Here is a 13,745-nt window from a genome sequence, read left to right as displayed (position 1 = left end):
CCCTCTCTCTGTCGATCGCTGTCTCTCTCCCTCACTCGGTTTCTATCTCTCCATCGATCTCGTCCTTGCTCTCCTTCAAGCCGCGTGTGTGTGTGCGTGCGCGTGTGTGTGGGTGTGCGTGTGTCTGTGTGTGTGTGTCTCTGTGTGTGTGTGTGTCAGTGTGTGTGTGTTTCTGTGTGTGTGTGTGTCCGTGAGCGCGCGTGCGAGCGCGCCCGGGTGTGTCTGTGTGTGGGGGAGTGGATTTGCTCCTGCTGGTGGTGGGGTGTGTCTGGGTTTCTCTCAGGCCCTCTCACCCGAGATCAGGCCGCCGCCCCTAGTGCCAGCCCGGCGCAAAACGGGGCCACCCCACGACCGGCTACACCCCACGCCCTCTTGCCCCCCGGCCGGGTCTTGGTCGAGACCAGCGACCGTGGTGGGGGCGTTGTGAGAGAAAGGCACCGCGCGGCTAGGCCGGCTGTTGGCCTTTGGCCAGCACTCACGGCTCTGGGTGGGTGGGGCAAGAGGGGGCCTCGCAGGAGCCCCTGTGCGGCGAGGGATCCAAAACGCTGCGTCCGCCACAGGGCGGAGGAACGGAGGGCGTCCCAGGATGGTGGGCCCTGGGCCCTGACGCCTCGGAGCACTCCCTGCTCCCAGCGGGCCCGATGTGGTGGAACCTCGGGAGCACGGGAGCCGGGGGAAGGCCGCGGGCCAGCGGCTCGGGGGTCCCCGATCCGAGCCCCGCGGCCCCGGGCCGGCGGTGACGGCTGCAATCCGGCGGGCACGGCCCGGCCGGGCTCTTGGGGCAGCCAGGCGCCTCCTCGGGCGTCTACGGCCATACCACCCTGAACGCGCCCGATCTCGTCTGATCTCGGAAGCTAAGCAGGGTCGGGCCTGGTTAGTACTTGGATGGGAGACCGCCTGGGAATACCGGGTGCTGTAGGCTTTTTCTTTGGCTTTCTGCTTTTCTTTCCTTTTCTTCCAGACGGAGTCTCGCTCTGTCGCCCAGGCTGGAGTGCAGTGGCGCCATCTCGGCTCACTGCAAGCTCCGCCTCCCGGGTTCACGCCATTCTCCGGCCTCAGCCTCCCGAGTAGCTGGGCCTACAGGCGCCCGCCACCTCGCCCGGCTAATTTTTTCTCTTTTTCCTAGAGACGGGGTTTCACCCTGTTAGCCGGGATGGTCTCGAGCTCCTGACCTCGTGATCCACCCGCCTCTGCCTCCCAGAGTGCTGGGATTACAGGCGGGAGCCACCGCGCCCGCACGGCCTGCTGCAGGCTTTTTTGGCTTCCCCGCTGCCTCCCTTCCCCCTACAGTCGCCATGCTTCCCAACCTCCCCTGACTCTGCTCCCCCTTTACCGCCCACCTACACCCCCGCCGCAGCCGGGGTCCTCCTCCTGGGGGTCCGCCCCTACTGCACGCCGGGCAGCAGCGTCCCACCGCTTCCGCCTCGCCGCCGCCCCGCCAGGCGCCCGGCTCCAGCCTGGGAGGGCAGGGGGCCGGACCCCAAAGTCGCAGCCGCGGGGTCCCGTCCGTTCGCGGTGCCTTCCCGCTCCCGGAACGCCCAGGCCATTCAATTCACCCATCGGGCGCCGTCGTCGCACCCTTCCAAACCGGGGCAAGGGGCGGGCAGGGGCAGCGGGTGCCACGGACGCCAACCAAGACCTCGGCTCCAGAACGCATGGGCTGCTTTACCCGGGGGAAGGACATTGCTTCGCCAGCCACCAGGAAAACAGTCCCTGTGCACCCGGGATTCCCAATGCCCCCGACTTCGTGTCCACGACTCCAGTCCCGAGGACACGCCAGAGACCCAGGCCTCCGGGCCCGCCCGGTGCCACGGCTCCCGCCAAACGGGCGGGCGCGCTCTGCAAATCTCGGGGCCCGCCGCAAGGCACCCAGAGCACAGGGAGGTGCCAAGAAAGGCAGGAGCCTACGAAACCCACCTCCAAAGCAAGCAATTCATCCAAGAAAAAGCCCGTCTCAGCGCTCCGTCGGTCCTCTCGCACGGACCGCCTGGCCCCCGTGTTCTGGCGCAGCCCAAGCCCCCTCCACCCTATCCCGACCTGCTCAAGAGGGCGCTGCCTAACGGAGCCGGGCGCTTCCTCTCTCAGTCTCTATCGCTCTCGCTCTCTAGCTCCCTCCGCCTCTCTCTTCTAGGTTTCCCCGTGGACCTCGCGCTACTTCTGCCGTTTTCCCTCCGTCTCTCTGTCTCTCTCTCTCTTTCTCTGTCCCTCTCTCTTTCTCAGCCTGTCTGTCTCCTTCCCTCTCGCCCTCCCCTCTCTCTGTCGATCGCTGTCTCTCTCCCTCACTCGGTTTCTATCTCTCCATCGATCTCGTCCTTGCTCTCCTTCAAGCCGCGTGTGTGTGTGCGTGCGCGTGTGTGTGGGTGTGCGTGTGTCTGTGTGTGTGTGTCTCTGTGTGTGTGTGTCAGTGTGTGTGTGTTTCTGTGTGTGTGTGTGTCCGCGAGCGCGCGTGCGAGCGCGCCCGGGTGTGTCTGTGTGTGGGGGAGTGGATTTGCTCCTGCTGGTGGTGGGGTGTGTCTGGGTTTCTCTCAGGCCCTCTCACCCGAGATCAGGCCGCCGCCCCTAGTGCCAGCCCGGCGCAAAACGGGGCCACCCCACGACCGGCTACACCCCACGCCCTCTTGCCCCCCGGCCGGGTCTTGGTCGAGACCAGCGACTGTGGTGGGGGCGTTGTGAGAGAAAAGCCCCGCGCGGCTGGGCCGGCTGTTGGCCTTTGGCCAGCACTCACGGCTCTGGGTGGGTGGGGCAAGAGGGGGCCTCGCAGGAGCCCCTGTGCGGCGAGGGATCCAAAACGCTGCGTCCGCCACAGGGCGGAGGAACGGAGGGCGTCCCAGGATGGTGGGCCCTGGGCCCTGACGCCTCGGAGCACTCCCTGCTCCCAGCGGGCCCGATGTGGTGGAACCTCGGGAGCACGGGAGCCGGGGGAAGGCCGCGGGCCAGCGGCTCGGGGGTCCCCGATCCGAGCCCCGCGGCCCCGGGCCGGCGGTGACGGCTGCAATCCGGCGGGCACGGCCCGGCCGGGCTCTTGGGGCAGCCAGGCGCCTCCTCGGGCGTCTACGGCCATACCACCCTGAACGCGCCCGATCTCGTCTGATCTCGGAAGCTAAGCAGGGTCGGGCCTGGTTAGTACTTGGATGGGAGACCGCCTGGGAATACCGGGTGCTGTAGGCTTTTTCTTTGGCTTTCTGCTTTTCTTTCCTTTTCTTCCAGACGGAGTCTCGCTCTGTCGCCCAGGCTGGAGTGCAGTGGCGCCATCTCGGCTCACTGCAAGCTCCGCCTCCCGGGTTCACGCCATTCTCCGGCCTCAGCCTCCCGAGTAGCTGGGCCTACAGGCGCCCGCCACCTCGCCCGGCTAATTTTTTCTCTTTTTCCTAGAGACGGGGTTTCACCCTGTTAGCCGGGATGGTCTCGAGCTCCTGACCTCGTGATCCACCCGCCTCTGCCTCCCAGAGTGCTGGGATTACAGGCGGGAGCCACCGCGCCCGCACGACCTGCTGCAGGCTTTTTTGGCTTCCCCGCTGCCTCCCTTCCCCCTACAGTCGCCATGCTTCCCAACCTCCCCTGACTCTGCTCCCCCTTTACCGCCCACCTACACCCCCGCCGCAGCCGGGGTCCTCCTCCTGGGGGTCCGCCCCTACTGCACGCCGGGCAGCAGCGTCCCACCGCTTCCGCCTCGCCGCCGCCCCGCCAGGCGCCCGGCTCCAGCCTGGGAGGGCAGGGGGCCGGACCCCAAAGTCGCAGCCGCGGGGTCCCGTCCGTTCGCGGTGCCTTCCCGCTCCCGGAACGCCCAGGCCATTCAATTCACCCATCGGGCGCCGTCGTCGCACCCTTCCAAACCGGGGCAAGGGGCGGGCAGGGGCAGCGGGTGCCACGGACGCCAACCAAGACCTCGGCTCCAGAACGCATGGGCTGCTTTACCCGGGGGAAGGACATTGCTTCGCCAGCCACCAGGAAAACAGTCCCTGTGCACCCGGGATTCCCAATGCCCCCGACTTCGTGTCCACGACTCCAGTCCCGAGGACACGCCAGAGACCCAGGCCTCCGGGCCCGCCCGGTGCCACGGCTCCCGCCAAACGGGCGGGCGCGCTCTGCAAATCTCGGGGCCCGCCGCAAGGCACCCAGAGCACAGGGAGGTGCCAAGAAAGGCAGGAGCCTACGAAACCCACCTCCAAAGCAAGCAATTCATCCAAGAAAAAGCCCGTCTCAGCGCTCCGTCGGTCCTCTCGCACGGACCGCCTGGCCCCCGTGTTCTGGCGCAGCCCAAGCCCCCTCCACCCTATCCCGACCTGCTCAAGAGGGCGCTGCCTAACGGAGCCGGGCGCTTCCTCTCTCAGTCTCTATCGCTCTCGCTCTCTAGCTCCCTCCGCCTCTCTCTTCTAGGTTTCCCCGTGGACCTCGCGCTACTTCTGCCGTTTTCCCTCCGTCTCTCTGTCTCTCTCTCTCTTTCTCTGTCCCTCTCTCTTTCTCAGCCTGTCTGTCTCCTTCCCTCTCGCCCTCCCCTCTCTCTGTCGATCGCTGTCTCTCTCCCTCACTCGGTTTCTATCTCTCCATCGATCTCGTCCTTGCTCTCCTTCAAGCCGCGTGTGTGTGTGCGTGCGCGTGTGTGTGGGTGTGCGTGTGTCTGTGTGTGTGTGTCTCTGTGTGTGTGTGTCAGTGTGTGTGTGTTTCTGTGTGTGTGTGTGTCCGCGAGCGCGCGTGCGAGCGCGCCCGGGTGTGTCTGTGTGTGGGGGAGTGGATTTGCTCCTGCTGGTGGTGGGGTGTGTCTGGGTTTCTCTCAGGCCCTCTCACCCGAGATCAGGCCGCCGCCCCTAGTGCCAGCCCGGCGCAAAACGGGGCCACCCCACGACCGGCTACACCCCACGCCCTCTTGCCCCCCGGCCGGGTCTTGGTCGAGACCAGCGACCGTGGTGGGGGCGTTGTGAGAGAAAGGCACCGCGCGGCTAGGCCGGCTGTTGGCCTTTGGCCAGCACTGACGGCTCGGGGTGGGTGGGGCAAGAGGGGGCCTCGCAGGAGCCCCTGTGCGGCGAGGGATCCAAAACGCTGCGTCCGCCACAGGGCGGAGGAACGGAGGGCGTCCCAGGATGGTGGGCCCTGGGCCCTGACGCCTCGGAGCACTCCCTGCTCCCAGCGGGCCCGATGTGGTGGAACCTCGGGAGCACGGGAGCCGGGGGAAGGCCGCGGGCCAGCGGCTCGGGGGTCCCCGATCCGAGCCCCGCGGCCCCGGGCCGGCGGTGACGGCTGCAATCCGGCGGGCACGGCCCGGCCGGGCTCTTGGGGCAGCCAGGCGCCTCCTCGGGCGTCTACGGCCATACCACCCTGAACGCGCCCGATCTCGTCTGATCTCGGAAGCTAAGCAGGGTCGGGCCTGGTTAGTACTTGGATGGGAGACCGCCTGGGAATACCGGGTGCTGTAGGCTTTTTCTTTGGCTTTCTGCTTTTCTTTCCTTTTCTTCCAGACGGAGTCTCGCTCTGTCGCCCAGGCTGGAGTGCAGTGGCGCCATCTCGGCTCACTGCAAGCTCCGCCTCCCGGGTTCACGCCATTCTCCGGCCTCAGCCTCCCGAGTAGCTGGGCCTACAGGCGCCCGCCACCTCGCCCGGCTAATTTTTTCTCTTTTTCCTAGAGACGGGGTTTCACCCTGTTAGCCGGGATGGTCTCGAGCTCCTGACCTCGTGATCCACCCGCCTCTGCCTCCCAGAGTGCTGGGATTACAGGCGGGAGCCACCGCGCCCGCACGGCCTGCTGCAGGCTTTTTTGGCTTCCCCGCTGCCTCCCTTCCCCCTACAGTCGCCATGCTTCCCAACCTCCCCTGACTCTGCTCCCCCTTTACCGCCCACCTACACCCCCGCCGCAGCCGGGGTCCTCCTCCTGGGGGTCCGCCCCTACTGCACGCCGGGCAGCAGCGTCCCACCGCTTCCGCCTCGCCGCCGCCCCGCCAGGCGCCCGGCTCCAGCCTGGGAGGGCAGGGGGCCGGACCCCAAAGTCGCAGCCGCGGGGTCCCGTCCGTTCGCGGTGCCTTCCCGCTCCCGGAACGCCCAGGCCATTCAATTCACCCATCGGGCGCCGTCGTCGCACCCTTCCAAACCAGGGCAAGGGGCGGGCAGGGGCAGCGGGTGCCACGGACGCCAACCAAGACCTCGGCTCCAGAACGCATGGGCTGCTTTACCCGGGGGAAGGACATTGCTTCGCCAGCCACCAGGAAAACAGTCCCTGTGCACCCGGGATTCCCAATGCCCCCGACTTCGTGTCCACGACTCCAGTCCCGAGGACACGCCAGAGACCCAGGCCTCCGGGCCCGCCCGGTGCCACGGCTCCCGCCAAACGGGCGGGCGCGCTCTGCAAATCTCGGGGCCCGCCGCAAGGCACCCAGAGCACAGGGAGGTGCCAAGAAAGGCAGGAGCCTACGAAACCCACCTCCAAAGCAAGCAATTCATCCAAGAAAAAGCCCGTCTCAGCGCTCCGTCGGTCCTCTCGCACGGACCGCCTGGCCCCCGTGTTCTGGCGCAGCCCAAGCCCCCTCCACCCTATCCCGACCTGCTCAAGAGGGCGCTGCCTAACGGAGCCGGGCGCTTCCTCTCTCAGTCTCTATCGCTCTCGCTCTCTAGCTCCCTCCGCCTCTCTCTTCTAGGTTTCCCCGTGGACCTCGCGCTACTTCTGCCGTTTTCCCTCCGTCTCTCTGTCTCTCTCTCTCTTTCTCTGTCCCTCTCTCTTTCTCAGCCTGTCTGTCTCCTTCCCTCTCGCCCTCCCCTCTCTCTGTCGATCGCTGTCTCTCTCCCTCACTCGGTTTCTATCTCTCCATCGATCTCGTCCTTGCTCTCCTTCAAGCCGCGTGTGTGTGTGCGTGCGCGTGTGTGTGGGTGTGCGTGTGTCTGTGTGTGTGTGTCTCTGTGTGTGTGTGTCAGTGTGTGTGTGTTTCTGTGTGTGTGTGTGTCCGCGAGCGCGCGTGCGAGCGCGCCCGGGTGTGTCTGTGTGTGGGGGAGTGGATTTGCTCCTGCTGGTGGTGGGGTGTGTCTGGGTTTCTCTCAGGCCCTCTCACCCGAGATCAGGCCGCCGCCCCTAGTGCCAGCCCGGCGCAAAACGGGGCCACCCCACGACCGGCTACACCCCACGCCCTCTTGCCCCCCGGCCGGGTCTTGGTCGAGACCAGCGACCGTGGTGGGGGCGTTGTGAGAGAAAAGCCCCGCGCGGCTGGGCCGGCTGTTGGCCTTTGGCCAGCACTCACGGCTCTGGGTGGGTGGGGCAAGAGGGGGCCTCGCAGGAGCCCCTGTGCGGCGAGGGATCCAAAACGCTGCGTCCGCCACAGGGCGGAGGAACGGAGGGCGTCCCAGGATGGTGGGCCCTGGGCCCTGACGCCTCGGAGCACTCCCTGCTCCCAGCGGGCCCGATGTGGTGGAACCTCGGGAGCACGGGAGCCGGGGGAAGGCCGCGGGCCAGCGGCTCGGGGGTCCCCGATCCGAGCCCCGCGGCCCCGGGCCGGCGGTGACGGCTGCAATCCGGCGGGCACGGCCCGGCCGGGCTCTTGGGGCAGCCAGGCGCCTCCTCGGGCGTCTACGGCCATACCACCCTGAACGCGCCCGATCTCGTCTGATCTCGGAAGCTAAGCAGGGTCGGGCCTGGTTAGTACTTGGATGGGAGACCGCCTGGGAATACCGGGTGCTGTAGGCTTTTTCTTTGGCTTTCTGCTTTTCTTTCCTTTTCTTCCAGACGGAGTCTCGCTCTGTCGCCCAGGCTGGAGTGCAGTGGCGCCATCTCGGCTCACTGCAAGCTCCGCCTCCCGGGTTCACGCCATTCTCCGGCCTCAGCCTCCCGAGTAGCTGGGCCTACAGGCGCCCGCCACCTCGCCCGGCTAATTTTTTCTCTTTTTCCTAGAGACGGGGTTTCACCCTGTTAGCCGGGATGGTCTCGAGCTCCTGACCTCGTGATCCACCCGCCTCTGCCTCCCAGAGTGCTGGGATTACAGGCGGGAGCCACCGCGCCCGCACGACCTGCTGCAGGCTTTTTTGGCTTCCCCGCTGCCTCCCTTCCCCCTACAGTCGCCATGCTTCCCAACCTCCCCTGACTCTGCTCCCCCTTTACCGCCCACCTACACCCCCGCCGCAGCCGGGGTCCTCCTCCTGGGGGTCCGCCCCTACTGCACGCCGGGCAGCAGCGTCCCACCGCTTCCGCCTCGCCGCCGCCCCGCCAGGCGCCCGGCTCCAGCCTGGGAGGGCAGGGGGCCGGACCCCAAAGTCGCAGCCGCGGGGTCCCGTCCGTTCGCGGTGCCTTCCCGCTCCCGGAACGCCCAGGCCATTCAATTCACCCATCGGGCGCCGTCGTCGCACCCTTCCAAACCGGGGCAAGGGGCGGGCAGGGGCAGCGGGTGCCACGGACGCCAACCAAGACCTCGGCTCCAGAACGCATGGGCTGCTTTACCCGGGGGAAGGACATTGCTTCGCCAGCCACCAGGAAAACAGTCCCTGTGCACCCGGGATTCCCAATGCCCCCGACTTCGTGTCCACGACTCCAGTCCCGAGGACACGCCAGAGACCCAGGCCTCCGGGCCCGCCCGGTGCCACGGCTCCCGCCAAACGGGCGGGCGCGCTCTGCAAATCTCGGGGCCCGCCGCAAGGCACCCAGAGCACAGGGAGGTGCCAAGAAAGGCAGGAGCCTACGAAACCCACCTCCAAAGCAAGCAATTCATCCAAGAAAAAGCCCGTCTCAGCGCTCCGTCGGTCCTCTCGCACGGACCGCCTGGCCCCCGTGTTCTGGCGCAGCCCAAGCCCCCTCCACCCTATCCCGACCTGCTCAAGAGGGCGCTGCCTAACGGAGCCGGGCGCTTCCTCTCTCAGTCTCTATCGCTCTCGCTCTCTAGCTCCCTCCGCCTCTCTCTTCTAGGTTTCCCCGTGGACCTCGCGCTACTTCTGCCGTTTTCCCTCCGTCTCTCTGTCTCTCTCTCTCTTTCTCTGTCCCTCTCTCTTTCTCAGCCTGTCTGTCTCCTTCCCTCTCGCCCTCCCCTCTCTCTGTCGATCGCTGTCTCTCTCCCTCACTCGGTTTCTATCTCTCCATCGATCTCGTCCTTGCTCTCCTTCAAGCCGCGTGTGTGTGTGCGTGCGCGTGTGTGTGGGTGTGCGTGTGTCTGTGTGTGTGTGTCTCTGTGTGTGTGTGTCAGTGTGTGTGTGTTTCTGTGTGTGTGTGTGTCCGCGAGCGCGCGTGCGAGCGCGCCCGGGTGTGTCTGTGTGTGGGGGAGTGGATTTGCTCCTGCTGGTGGTGGGGTGTGTCTGGGTTTCTCTCAGGCCCTCTCACCCGAGATCAGGCCGCCGCCCCTAGTGCCAGCCCGGCGCAAAACGGGGCCACCCCACGACCGGCTACACCCCACGCCCTCTTGCCCCCCGGCCGGGTCTTGGTCGAGACCAGCGACCGTGGTGGGGGCGTTGTGAGAGAAAGGCACCGCGCGGCTAGGCCGGCTGTTGGCCTTTGGCCAGCACTGACGGCTCGGGGTGGGTGGGGCAAGAGGGGGCCTCGCAGGAGCCCCTGTGCGGCGAGGGATCCAAAACGCTGCGTCCGCCACAGGGCGGAGGAACGGAGGGCGTCCCAGGATGGTGGGCCCTGGGCCCTGACGCCTCGGAGCACTCCCTGCTCCCAGCGGGCCCGATGTGGTGGAACCTCGGGAGCACGGGAGCCGGGGGAAGGCCGCGGGCCAGCGGCTCGGGGGTACCCGATCCGAGCCCCGCGGCCCCGGGCCGGCGGTGACGGCTGCAATCCGGCGGGCACGGCCCGGCCGGGCTCTTGGGGCAGCCAGGCGCCTCCTCGGGCGTCTACGGCCATACCACCCTGAACGCGCCCGATCTCGTCTGATCTCGGAAGCTAAGCAGGGTCGGGCCTGGTTAGTACTTGGATGGGAGACCGCCTGGGAATACCGGGTGCTGTAGGCTTTTTCTTTGGCTTTCTGCTTTTCTTTCCTTTTCTTCCAGACGGAGTCTCGCTCTGTCGCCCAGGCTGGAGTGCAGTGGCGCCATCTCGGCTCACTGCAAGCTCCGCCTCCCGGGTTCACGCCATTCTCCGGCCTCAGCCTCCCGAGTAGCTGGGCCTACAGGCGCCCGCCACCTCGCCCGGCTAATTTTTTCTCTTTTTCCTAGAGACGGGGTTTCACCCTGTTAGCCGGGATGGTCTCGAGCTCCTGACCTCGTGATCCACCCGCCTCTGCCTCCCAGAGTGCTGGGATTACAGGCGGGAGCCACCGCGCCCGCACGGCCTGCTGCAGGCTTTTTTGGCTTCCCCGCTGCCTCCCTTCCCCCTACAGTCGCCATGCTTCCCAACCTCCCCTGACTCTGCTCCCCCTTTACCGCCCACCTACACCCCCGCCGCAGCCGGGGTCCTCCTCCTGGGGGTCCGCCCCTACTGCACGCCGGGCAGCAGCGTCCCACCGCTTCCGCCTCGCCGCCGCCCCGCCAGGCGCCCGGCTCCAGCCTGGGAGGGCAGGGGGCCGGACCCCAAAGTCGCAGCCGCGGGGTCCCGTCCGTTCGCGGTGCCTTCCCGCTCCCGGAACGCCCAGGCCATTCAATTCACCCATCGGGCGCCGTCGTCGCACCCTTCCAAACCAGGGCAAGGGGCGGGCAGGGGCAGCGGGTGCCACGGACGCCAACCAAGACCTCGGCTCCAGAACGCATGGGCTGCTTTACCCGGGGGAAGGACATTGCTTCGCCAGCCACCAGGAAAACAGTCCCTGTGCACCCGGGATTCCCAATGCCCCCGACTTCGTGTCCACGACTCCAGTCCCGAGGACACGCCAGAGACCCAGGCCTCCGGGCCCGCCCGGTGCCACGGCTCCCGCCAAACGGGCGGGCGCGCTCTGCAAATCTCGGGGCCCGCCGCAAGGCACCCAGAGCACAGGGAGGTGCCAAGAAAGGCAGGAGCCTACGAAACCCACCTCCAAAGCAAGCAATTCATCCAAGAAAAAGCCCGTCTCAGCGCTCCGTCGGTCCTCTCGCACGGACCGCCTGGCCCCCGTGTTCTGGCGCAGCCCAAGCCCCCTCCACCCTATCCCGACCTGCTCAAGAGGGCGCTGCCTAACGGAGCCGGGCGCTTCCTCTCTCAGTCTCTATCGCTCTCGCTCTCTAGCTCCCTCCGCCTCTCTCTTCTAGGTTTCCCCGTGGACCTCGCGCTACTTCTGCCGTTTTCCCTCCGTCTCTCTGTCTCTCTCTCTCTTTCTCTGTCCCTCTCTCTTTCTCAGCCTGTCTGTCTCCTTCCCTCTCGCCCTCCCCTCTCTCTGTCGATCGCTGTCTCTCTCCCTCACTCGGTTTCTATCTCTCCATCGATCTCGTCCTTGCTCTCCTTCAAGCCGCGTGTGTGTGTGCGTGCGCGTGTGTGTGGGTGTGCGTGTGTCTGTGTGTGTGTGTCTCTGTGTGTGTGTGTCAGTGTGTGTGTGTTTCTGTGTGTGTGTGTGTCCGCGAGCGCGCGTGCGAGCGCGCCCGGGTGTGTCTGTGTGTGGGGGAGTGGATTTGCTCCTGCTGGTGGTGGGGTGTGTCTGGGTTTCTCTCAGGCCCTCTCACCCGAGATCAGGCCGCCGCCCCTAGTGCCAGCCCGGCGCAAAACGGGGCCACCCCACGACCGGCTACACCCCACGCCCTCTTGCCCCCCGGCCGGGTCTTGGTCGAGACCAGCGACCGTGGTGGGGGCGTTGTGAGAGAAAAGCCCCGCGCGGCTGGGCCGGCTGTTGGCCTTTGGCCAGCACTCACGGCTCTGGGTGGGTGGGGCAAGAGGGGGCCTCGCAGGAGCCCCTGTGTGGCGAGGGATCCAAAACGCTGCGTCCGCCACAGGGCGGAGGAACGGAGGGCGTCCCAGGATGGTGGGCCCTGGGCCCTGACGCCTCGGAGCACTCCCTGCTCCCAGCGGGCCCGATGTGGTGGAACCTCGGGAGCACGGGAGCCGGGGGAAGGCCGCGGGCCAGCGGCTCGGGGGTCCCCGATCCGAGCCCCGCGGCCCCGGGCCGGCGGTGACGGCCGCAATCCGGCGGGCACGGCCCGGCCGGGCTCTTGGGGCAGCCAGGCGCCTCCTCGGGCGTCTACGGCCATACCACCCTGAACGCGCCCGATCTCGTCTGATCTCGGAAGCTAAGCAGGGTCGGGCCTGGTTAGTACTTGGATGGGAGACCGCCTGGGAATACCGGGTGCTGTAGGCTTTTTCTTTGGCTTTCTGCTTTTCTTTCCTTTTCTTCCAGACGGAGTCTCGCTCTGTCGCCCAGGCTGGAGTGCAGTGGCGCCATCTCGGCTCACTGCAAGCTCCGCCTCCCGGGTTCACGCCATTCTCCGGCCTCAGCCTCCCGAGTAGCTGGGCCTACAGGCGCCCGCCACCTCGCCCGGCTAATTTTTTCTCTTTTTCCTAGAGACGGGGTTTCACCCTGTTAGCCGGGATGGTCTCGAGCTCCTGACCTCGTGATCCACCCGCCTCTGCCTCCCAGAGTGCTGGGATTACAGGCGGGAGCCACCGCGCCCGCACGGCCTGCTGCAGGCTTTTTTGGCTTCCCCGCTGCCTCCCTTCCCCCTACAGTCGCCATGCTTCCCAACCTCCCCTGACTCTGCTCCCCCTTTACCGCCCACCTACACCCCCGCCGCAGCCGGGGTCCTCCTCCTGGGGGTCCGCCCCTACTGCACGCCGGGCAGCAGCGTCCCACCGCTTCCGCCTCGCCGCCGCCCCGCCAGGCGCCCGGCTCCAGCCTGGGAGGGCAGGGGGCCGGACCCCAAAGTCGCAGCCGCGGGGTCCCGTCCGTTCGCGGTGCCTTCCCGCTCCCGGAACGCCCAGGCCATTCAATTCACCCATCGGGCGCCGTCGTCGCACCCTTCCAAACCGGGGCAAGGGGCGGGCAGGGGCAGCGGGTGCCACGGACGCCAACCAAGACCTCGGCTCCAGAACGCATGGGCTGCTTTACCCGGGGGAAGGACATTGCTTCGCCAGCCACCAGGAAAACAGTCCCTGTGCACCCGGGATTCCCAATGCCCCCGACTTCGCGTCCACGACTCCAGTCCCGAGGACACGCCAGAGACCCAGGCCTCCGGGCCCGCCCGGTGCCACGGCTCCCGCCAAACGGGCGGGCGCGCTCTGCAAATCTCGGGGCCCGCCGCAAGGCACCCAGAGCACAGGGAGGTGCCAAGAAAGGCAGGAGCCTACGAAACCCACCTCCAAAGCAAGCAATTCATCCAAGAAAAAGCCCGTCTCAGCGCTCCGTCGGTCCTCTCGCACGGACCGCCTGGCCCCCGTGTTCTGGCGCAGCCCAAGCCCCCTCCACCCTATCCCGACCTGCTCAAGAGGGCGCTGCCTAACGGAGCCGGGCGCTTCCTCTCTCAGTCTCTATCGCTCTCGCTCTCTAGCTCCCTCCGCCTCTCTCTTCTAGGTTTCCCCGTGGACCTCGCGCTACTTCTGCCGTTTTCCCTCCGTCTCTCTGTCTCTCTCTTTCTCTGTCCCTCTCTCTTTCTCAGCCTGTCTGTCTCCTTCCCTCTCGCCCTCCCCTCTCTCTGTCGATCGCTGTCTCTCTCCCTCACTCGGTTTCTATCTCTCCATCGATCTCGTCCTTGCTCTCCTTCAAGCCGCGTGTGTGTGTGCGTGCGCGTGTGTGTGGGTGTGCGTGTGTCTGTGTGTGTGTGTCTCTGTGTGTGTGTGTCAGTGTGTGTGTGTTTCTGTGTGTGTGTGTGTCCGCGAGCGCGCGTGCGAGCGCGCCCGGGTGTGTCTGTGTGTGGGGGAGTGGATTTGCTCCTGCTGGTGGTGGGGTGTGTCTGGG

At 66.8% G+C, this 13,745-nt stretch overlaps 6 non-coding genes across 6 annotated transcripts; all 6 read left to right on the top strand.

Moving 5' to 3' along the window:
- The first annotated feature begins 803 nt into the window (after positions 1 to 803).
- Positions 804 to 922, top strand: LOC129529826 (5S ribosomal RNA). The gene has a single exon (XR_008675361.1). It is a non-coding gene; the product is annotated as a 5S ribosomal RNA (ribosomal RNA).
- Positions 923 to 3,049: 2,127 nt separating this feature from the next.
- On the top strand, positions 3,050 to 3,168 carry LOC129529803 (5S ribosomal RNA). The gene has a single exon (XR_008675350.1). It is a non-coding gene; the product is annotated as a 5S ribosomal RNA (ribosomal RNA).
- A 2,127-nt stretch (positions 3,169 to 5,295) lies between these two features.
- On the top strand, positions 5,296 to 5,414 carry LOC129529808 (5S ribosomal RNA). Its single transcript, XR_008675352.1, has one exon. It is a non-coding gene; the product is annotated as a 5S ribosomal RNA (ribosomal RNA).
- Positions 5,415 to 7,541: 2,127 nt separating this feature from the next.
- LOC129529809 (5S ribosomal RNA) lies at positions 7,542 to 7,660 on the top strand. The gene has a single exon (XR_008675353.1). It is a non-coding gene; the product is annotated as a 5S ribosomal RNA (ribosomal RNA).
- A 2,127-nt stretch (positions 7,661 to 9,787) lies between these two features.
- On the top strand, positions 9,788 to 9,906 carry LOC129529812 (5S ribosomal RNA). The gene has a single exon (XR_008675354.1). It is a non-coding gene; the product is annotated as a 5S ribosomal RNA (ribosomal RNA).
- Positions 9,907 to 12,033: 2,127 nt separating this feature from the next.
- On the top strand, positions 12,034 to 12,152 carry LOC129529814 (5S ribosomal RNA). The gene has a single exon (XR_008675355.1). It is a non-coding gene; the product is annotated as a 5S ribosomal RNA (ribosomal RNA).
- Positions 12,153 to 13,745: the final 1,593 nt, after the last annotated feature.

The sequence above is a fragment of the Gorilla gorilla genome, chromosome 1 (genome assembly GCF_029281585.2).
Source record: "Gorilla gorilla gorilla isolate KB3781 chromosome 1, NHGRI_mGorGor1-v2.1_pri, whole genome shotgun sequence".
In the NCBI taxonomy this organism is placed as follows: domain Eukaryota; kingdom Metazoa; phylum Chordata; class Mammalia; order Primates; family Hominidae; genus Gorilla; species Gorilla gorilla.
This window is presented reverse-complemented; position numbering and strand designations above follow the sequence as displayed.